The following is an 8,890-nucleotide window of genomic DNA, read 5'->3' on the forward strand; positions in this document are numbered from 1 at the left end:
TCAAGGCTAATAAACTCTTCAGTTTAAATTTAAAATTGATTTTTATTTATTTTTATGTGTGGCAATGCCGCCAAATTTTAAATGCATAGATCTTCCTAAATATGTATAGTAAAATCTAAATATATGAATAACTACTGGCTATCTAGCCCTGTACCGTGTTCTTGTTTGGGTGTGGTCACACCATGCCCATCTGGTGTGACACACAGCCCTATTACGAGGGTATGTGTTGTCCCGTTGCAGCTTCGGTAACGAAAAGATGCCTTCCAGATTGATGAGCAACTACGTTGCCGAGTTCTTTGAGCAAAGCTTGGAAGGCAAAAGGAGTAATCTTAAAATAGAATTAGAATGGCGGTTGTATGTCGCTATTAAACCTTGATCCTTGTCGATATCCTTAAGTATATGTTAGAACGCTGCGTGGTGGAACCGTCAGCTAGAAGATATTATAGCCATGACGTTGACTAAGGTCGAATTCGATGCATTTCAAGCAGCATAAAAATCATTTGGTTGATGACATTTTTTCAGAGAAAAGTATAACTCGAATCTAGAGGCGCGATGGCGATTTTTCTTGATAGCCAATGTCTCTTGAATGAAGAGCTGCTCCATAGCCTTGCAGCTGTTTTATCTATGGCAAAGGAGAAATTTAGCGACCCAATAACCTTTTTGCTCTTTTTTGGGTGCTACAAAGGTTCGTGGGGTAAAAAATAAATCTTTTTTGTTTCGATCGTCACCGTTCCGATGTAAGGTTTATGTTCTTGATCGCAGACATTGCATATTTGGAGAGCTTGTTGCGTTTAGATTACATTTGCCGAGTAGCATATTAGTGTGTGTACCACCTGCCTCCGGCGTCGGTATGATGCTGTGATTAGGCATTGCTCTTAGCCAGAACGTCTCACGCTGTGCGGTTGAAGCTTATTCTTAAACAGGAGCGACCACTTATTTTGCGTGAGTGTTTGACAGCTCGGTATCAGCAAGTTGGTTTTGTTTGACAGTCATCCCCTACTGAGACACGCAGGGTTTTGCCATATCAATACTGTAAAATAGGACAAGCCTGTAGGCTCTACTCAGCGCAATTTCAGCGAGTCAAAGCAACACTGTTCATAACCACGGCCTGCGTTGATGAAGACCCTTCACAACGTGATCACGCTTTTGTATGTCGGTCAAGCGATTGACACATCCAATTCGATGCGGAGTATCTTTACTAAAGTTTGCTTAAACGACATAGCAAAAATCAATTTTTTGATACAATGAAAACTGTCAAGCTACAGTGGCTAATTCTTTGTTACTGGACATCGTGGTTGTTTAGTCACCGAAAAAGCACAGCGAACTGACTTTTTTCTCAAAACGCTCATAGGTTCTTGTATTGCCGACGCGTCTTTTAGCAGACCTAAAATGGTGTTCATAGCCAGTGTGGGGGATAATTCTATGGCATGCTGCGATATTTCTACCGCTCACACGATTCACCATAACGCGCATCCGTGCTTTCCCACTTTACATGTTTGAGCACCATTTCAAAGTGCTTTCCAAGAAGTACGCCATTTTTATTCCAAGGTGGCTGGCTACCCAAAGGGATGCGTACATTGTTTGTGCTTTCTTATATAGATCTTCGTTTTAGACACCGCTACGCGCTCAGCGTCATGTAAGTCAGTACTAAAATATAGCAAGCTTTAGGGCAAGGCATAGCGGTAGTGGCTTGCAACCAAGCCCTTTGATAAAACTAAAACTGAGTTAGACTTTCCATGCCTTTTAAAGCGTCTAGCAGCTCAACACCTGTTGAGCCTGACCCGAACGCCGCTCGTCTTGCCTTAAATATTGTGCAACATTGCCACTATGGCATAAAACAATGAGTTGTTAGGGCAATTTGAATTCGTATCTGCTGCCACACAGTCTTTCCCACCCTATACCTTACCTTAAATGTTTACACAAAGAAAGATTGCCGTATTGCCGTTCACTGTGGGAGATGTAATGGAGATGTCACTGTACGCAATGCTGCATTATCTATATAGATTGCAACTAGATAAAATCCTGGTAGGTGTAGCCTAAAGTTAACGAAGTCATACTTCATTACAAGTAGCTTTTTGCCATACAAAGGGTAGCTTCTACCAGCATTTATCAGTTAGCCAGCAAGAACACGATCACGCGATCATTCCAAATGTCATCTACTTTGAGTACAGCAAAGAGTAGTGCAAAGACTGGATCGTTATAGCGGATGTGAAATTGCCAATCCGAACGCAGAAGAGCTAGAATCGAGGAATTGTACGGCTTTATCCCATATCTTTAAAGACCGTACCTTTCGCTGTGCCCAACACCACATGATGTCCATATTTAAAAAAACGAGGAGGAGTCGTGCCATGTTGGTGTAGTTTACACTAAATTTGTGCAAGTTATTGCACCGACTGAGCTCCTTCTAAAATCATTTGAGTCATAAGCAATGATCGATCTCCAACCGTCTTTACCGATGCGGGATCTGCCTGAAAGCCCTGCTTCCAAATAATGTAACCCGGAACGGAGTCTCATGGGCGCGAAAGGCAAACCTGACCATTTGGTGAATACCCTTCATATCGGCATACATTCGAGCATCGCTCGCAAATGTTTAATGTGATTTTCTGCATCCGAGTATCCGTGCCCCGCACGAATGTAGATAAATATTTCGTCGATCATATTTGTTCTAGACACAATATGGCCTGAACGGCTGTGTCACACAATAATCAATTGTCGCAGAAGCATCAGGAATACTTGATTTAGTCAATCCTACACAATGTCGTTCGCAGTACTCACGGTGGGCAGCGAGATGGTTTACACTGTCAAAATTTGACAATGACCATCACTAGGATCAGAAAAGTTGAACAAAATGCAGCCGAACATGCAGTTCCGCAGCGTATTTCTTTAGAATATTGTGTTTGCGTCAAAATTGTGACTGCATTTAGCTTTTTATAAACATGCTCAATAAGACTCTCTCCCTTAGCCTCTACAGTTGGGTTTACTTTATCGTAAAAATATGATTCGTACTACGCAGAAAACAATGCGTCGGAGACGTCACACAGTATTTTTTGGTGAGGGCTATTGACGTGGGTGCGATATTTGGTATCGGGTACCGATTCGATTCGATTTGATAGCGTCTTCTTCTCATCGGGGAACAAGTGTGGTAGATCCCTCATCATCACTGCTTAGGATTGAATTCTTTCAACAAATGATAGAGAGGACAAGTATATTTCTCAAGAATCAATGCCTCTTCCCTTGCAGTCAGCGTTTCCCAACTTTCTTGAGTTACAAATTGATCCGGGACGGATTGAGCTCAACTTAACCTTCAATATCAACTGTACCATGTCAGCGAGTTCACCAATTTAAAAAACTTGCGCGTGTCCTCACGATTGTATTTCTTCGATCATTTAAGTTTTTTTTATGTTTGTAAAGCTCTCTGTGTGGTCACAAATCCTAAAGATACACAGCTTTCTTATCTTTTTGTGACTTTTACCTTTGAATCCACACTGTTCAGACAGGATCCGTCACACGGTTCTGCTATCTCAGCATATTGTTACATCGTGTCAAGGATAAGACATTCTGCTTGTCGCCGTTCTACTCGTAATATACAGTCGTTTTGCAACGACACCGGCTCTACCACGAGATATTGCAAAACCAGTCGCTTCCACTCTTTCACAGTCCTTGTATAAGAAACAACAGCTCACATTTGCTCATCAAACAATCGCGCTTATCCGCCTTATTCTGCGACCTCGGCATTATACCACTTTCGCCTTCCCAGCCATGCTTGAGGCACATGTCAACGCCGTTGCTAGCAATTTCGGATCACGCTGTATTGCGCTCGTGTTTATCGCGGCTTCGTGTCATCGTCAAGAAAAGTCTGTCCAACGAAAGAGATGGATTCGTGAAAAAGCTTCCACCAGAAAAGAAGTGAGGAACACGTAATTTCATTCTTATCATTTCCGTCTGCCCATTACTTATGGCATTCTAACACATCAGGCCTAGAATGGAATCGTATTTTGAATCTATGTCCTGGGCACACTGTTAAAGGCACAAACGTTACTTCAATGTTCAACAAAATCTTCGTCACTGTTACCGTCGCAAGTCGCACGAAATATGTATTCGTATCTAGCATCTTGCATGACTTTTGCAAACTTGATACCTTTCTTGACAAACGCGCGTCGTACGTAGTTGCACGATGCGTATTTGTATTATAGGAGTTGTCACAGCTTCACAAAGTTTAGGACAATGATGTTTAAGAACAATGAACCATGGTTGTGGGTCCATCTCTTCTAAAATGCAATTCAATTCTCTAAGAGCTAGGCCTGGTTGATCACGTTCTTGAAAGGGTGTATTTGAGCCGAAATCTTTATTTATAGGTTGCTTTTTGCCTATTAAAAATTGACTTTACCTCGCGAGGGCGTCATCGGACTCCCTTGCGTTGCAAAGCAACCCTTTATTACCTCATAGCTAAGGGCGAGCGAGGCGGGCAATGCATAATTGTTTATCACTATCAGACATAAACTATCTACAATTTTTCGGCGTTGATTAGAAAGGAATGGGTTTTTCTCTTTTTTCAGCTTGGCTGAGATCCTTCGCTTCTCCCGCGCTCAAAGACCAAAATATTAGTTTTGAACCAGCATCGTGGCACGAAAGTTATACTCTGCCTTCAATACCAAATTGCTTCTTGAAAGAGCTAGAGGTAGATGTGGAAGGTCTCGATGTGAGCTGCACCCGCTAGACTCCTTGGTAATAAATACAGTTTTTGACGAGATAGCAGCAATAAAACTTGCTAATTGTTGGACACAGTCCCCAATTCTTGCTCATCTTGATGGCTGAGCACCAAAAGATACGCCTTGTTAGGCAGTAAGAACATCCATGAAATCTACTGAATGAGATCATCTGCGACTGGATAGCATCTTTGGCTGAAATTTTGCACGTAGGTATGATTGCGAGCGACCCTTTAGCTAGGAGATCATGAATACATTCTCTGTGGCCCCATTAGAAGTATGGCCGAATCCATGGTTGTCCTAGCCTATCTCTTGCAGGTGAAGAATCCCTCCTTCCTTGGCTTCAAAAAGCACCAACACTAAAAACCGGCGGCTTATAATTGGGTACAATCCAATCTTCCACCGGCACCCGGCTGGGGCGCTCGTGGTCTTGATGTTTCCGTGCATTCCCGAAGCTGGTGGGCGCTTCCCGGTGAGCGATTTCACTTTGAGATTCTCTCATTCTATCTTGTCTAAAGAACGGCAAAAGTAAATTGAGCTGGTCGATCCGACAGGGAACAGACACTCAAACATGTCTAATTCCCTTGTAACAGAGATTAATATTTTTCTACGACAGTCGTGGGATTGGCTGCAAGTACTTTCAAGTGCAACAATGTGCCACTTTGCACAGTACTCCAAGAGTTGCCGCTAACAAACATGTGTGCTTATACAAGGAGCGGACAAATACTTCTACGGTTACTGGGTGTCCATATGGCTTCGCACTTCAAGCGGTGTATATATTAGGATTGAACCTGTATAGACTAATAGTTTTGGATCTATCATAAAAACGCTGCCATTTTTTTCTGACGCGCGACGTGTACCTGAGATTCTCGCTATTTTTAATATAACTGATAATTCGGTATCATGAAAATGCACAATCATATCAAGTATGATTTGTACAATTGTACTTAAAAGGAAGGGCGATTGCTTTACTTTCCCTGCTACACCAGAGATAGTCGAACGGTATTGTCGAACTCGACAAACGTCCGCTTCAATCATGTAACCAGTTATAACGAAATATGTAAACACTAACAACGAACTCGACGTATACCTCCGTTGTAGCGATAAATCTGAAGAATATACTTTTTGGAGGGAAATATCGCGGATAATATGGACGCCGATCGCTCGATTGAGTCTCATGCATCCATGAAATTTATAATTGATCTATATACTTACCGGTATCTCACAAATACATAAAAAACTGCAAGACCAGCAAAGCCGCAAAGTGGAGAAAGCTGGAAAAGTTAGTGACACGTGATGGGACCTTACCGCTAGTAACGCTGGCGATGCTGATTTCGATTGAAAATCGATCGGAGTCTTATTTCTGTCAACGATTCAGAGATTAAACCAGCAAATAAATACAGTAAATACGATGGTACGACGAGGAGATCGATTCCCGACGTGGTGGGAGAAGATCAATTCCGATTTTGAAGGGAAATGAACGACTTATGAGCTTGAAAAAAAATTTGCGACTGAATTAGAAATAGCAAGTGGTTCCTAGAGCGACATGCAAAGCATCCCAAGGACTGCTAAAGTTTTTACTTATAGAATCTGGGGTTCCTATGAAAATAATTCATATAATCTAGATTATATGGAGCTTGAGATTAGAAAAGAGTGAACTTCAACTTTTGTAAGAATTTCTGAAAGACACGTCGGTCTCGTCACCACTACATGTTTCAAGTAGAAACAAGCATTCATTATCACACAAAATGTTTGTGAATTTAAATAATATGGCACATATGCATGTGAGGACACCATCTGTAATGCTCGCTTCATAAATTCCCACACTGCCTACAAAAGGCACATAGAAATTTAATTTCATAACAAATTCGATACATGTGCAGACATTTTGGTGGAATTCACTTTCCGATCAACCATAATCCCATCAATTGATTGAAGCTGCTAGAAGAGCGTATTTTGTCACTTAGACATAGAACAGCTCCAGATTATAGCTCTGGTCGCCGTAGTATTCCATCTAGCAACCCTTGAAGCGATTCTTGTAGCTGTGGTATACTTTGGTGGCATCAAAGTATATAGCCTGACGAGGTTCCTACGTGTCCGAGTTCGATGGATAGCCGCGCAACCGAACCCTGCCGAGGCGCTGATGGCTCAATCACCTCTTTCCATGATGACGAGTTGATCAGTCATCGTGATTGACAATCATATCAGCCACCCATAATGGAGGTGGTGTTGATCGTGAAAACGATAGAGCGACTCTGGAGGTGTAGGGCGCTCATCGCGGGCAATTTAGGAATTGCAGCGTCTTAAGCTGGCTCACGATCATCTGTTGCAGATGCAGGCTCTGTTCACGGGGTATTGTGCGGCGAGTACCATTTGTAGCTTTGAGCGTTGGATCAGTAAGAAAGAGCAATTATTTGACGTCCTTCAAATCTTGTACGCCCTGAATAATCTCCAGAATGAAGAGTTGATTGATCTTTGCAGTCAATTGGAGAAGTGTCACGATCGGCTCGATCCCTTGCCACAGGTATTAGAAGATCGGCAGAACAACCCGTAAGATACGACTTGAGCCTACCCACATACAATGTTGAATGTCGGCGTATGCGTGGGGGATGGCCAAGGTATAAACATCACCATTGCATTTTTGACGTTAAACGGTCCAGAAAATTCTGGCAAAAGCTTTCTTCTTCCAAGTTGGAACGCTGTGTGTTTAGAAAGATTTGTTGTGCTTATTAGCACAAGATCATTAATCTTACAGTTTCTTGTTCTTCTATCCGCTCTTATTAGATATTTCTTTTTGCAGATTCAAAGCTTCCGCAACTGCGTCTCATGCAGATATCAAGACGGATTCTCTCTTCATAATATAGTCGTCGACGTGCTATTCCTCACGACTTGTTGTGTCGTCTAATGGTTTTAAAATCTAATTTGCTTTTAACTCTGTTACAGCATTTACCTCTCCGTAAAACCCTCTTTAAATAGAGACCTCGCCCTTTAGGAAGCAGGTACTCAAGGATGAATGCCAAAATTTACGTATATTTTTGAGTGCTCTACCGAGACATGCGTGGAGGTTTATAACGCAAACTCCGCGAGAAGACGAAATCAACTCTACTCTCTGTACGGCGTAGCGCCACTACGCAGTATTCCTGAACGCGATTCGCACGCTCTTTTTGACTGTCCGGTTTAGGATGTGCCGCTGTGACATGGACCATTTGGTGCCCAATAGACCAAAAGTACACGCCAAAATTTCGACGTGAAGCGGGCGTTATGGTCAGACATGATGTTACCAAAAAAGTCATGATCTCGGCAGTTATGGCCACATCATTATTTTGTCGAATGTGTGAACAATGCGCCAACAATCTGTGGCTTTCTTTTCAAAAAAAGCTGTACTACAGTTCGGAGACTTCCTTGTTCGCACGTGGCCAGTCTTCTTTGGATGCGCAGAGAAACTGTCGATTGCAATGATTTGCAATTTTGGCAACGACTACAGCCAGGTGATATACCATGAAATGTGTCAGTTTTATGACGAATGCCTCTATTAGATAGCAATTCATCTGGCACCTTGTAATGAAATATATCAGTATATTCCTTGACGAGACCATACACGGTGTTCATCCTTAGAGCATCCCAACGACTGCTCTTCAAACCTTCCCTTCTGTGTCTTAATACCAGATACTTCCGTAGTATCGATGATATCGTCGATAGGATTATCGACGATCACTCGTATTTGCGAACTCTAGACTTTCACCAGGCTACGTTTCAGCGTTTCTTGCTCATCAAAGGCATGAAAAGTCAATTTTTAGACTGAAATTGAAGGAATCTTAATCTATGCGTAATTGGTAACATCGACGTCACCTTTTAAACGTTCAAGGCCGCAACATTTACAAACTTGCTCGAAGTGTCTTGTTTCTGAACATTTTTTACATCCAGAGGTTCGCAAAAAACGTTACGGAAAACTACTCTTAGTAGTCCTCTTTCGATTCTTTTGTGATGAGTCGTTGCCCTTGGTTTCTGGCGCATGGCTGCCCCACCTCCGGTTGGTTCGTTAATTCAGCTTTTGGGCTTCTGTTGTGAACAGGGGCGAGGGGCTATCGCTCACTACAACAAAACCTGTAAAATCAGTGACTTTTCCATTAAATCCATAAGCCAATATCAATTCGTCTGTGTCATGCAGCGCAAATTAGCGCTGC

The sequence above is a fragment of the Plasmopara halstedii genome (assembly GCF_900000015.1).
Source record: "Plasmopara halstedii genome assembly, contig: Scaffold_658, whole genome shotgun sequence".
NCBI lineage: Eukaryota > Oomycota > Peronosporomycetes > Peronosporales > Peronosporaceae > Plasmopara > Plasmopara halstedii.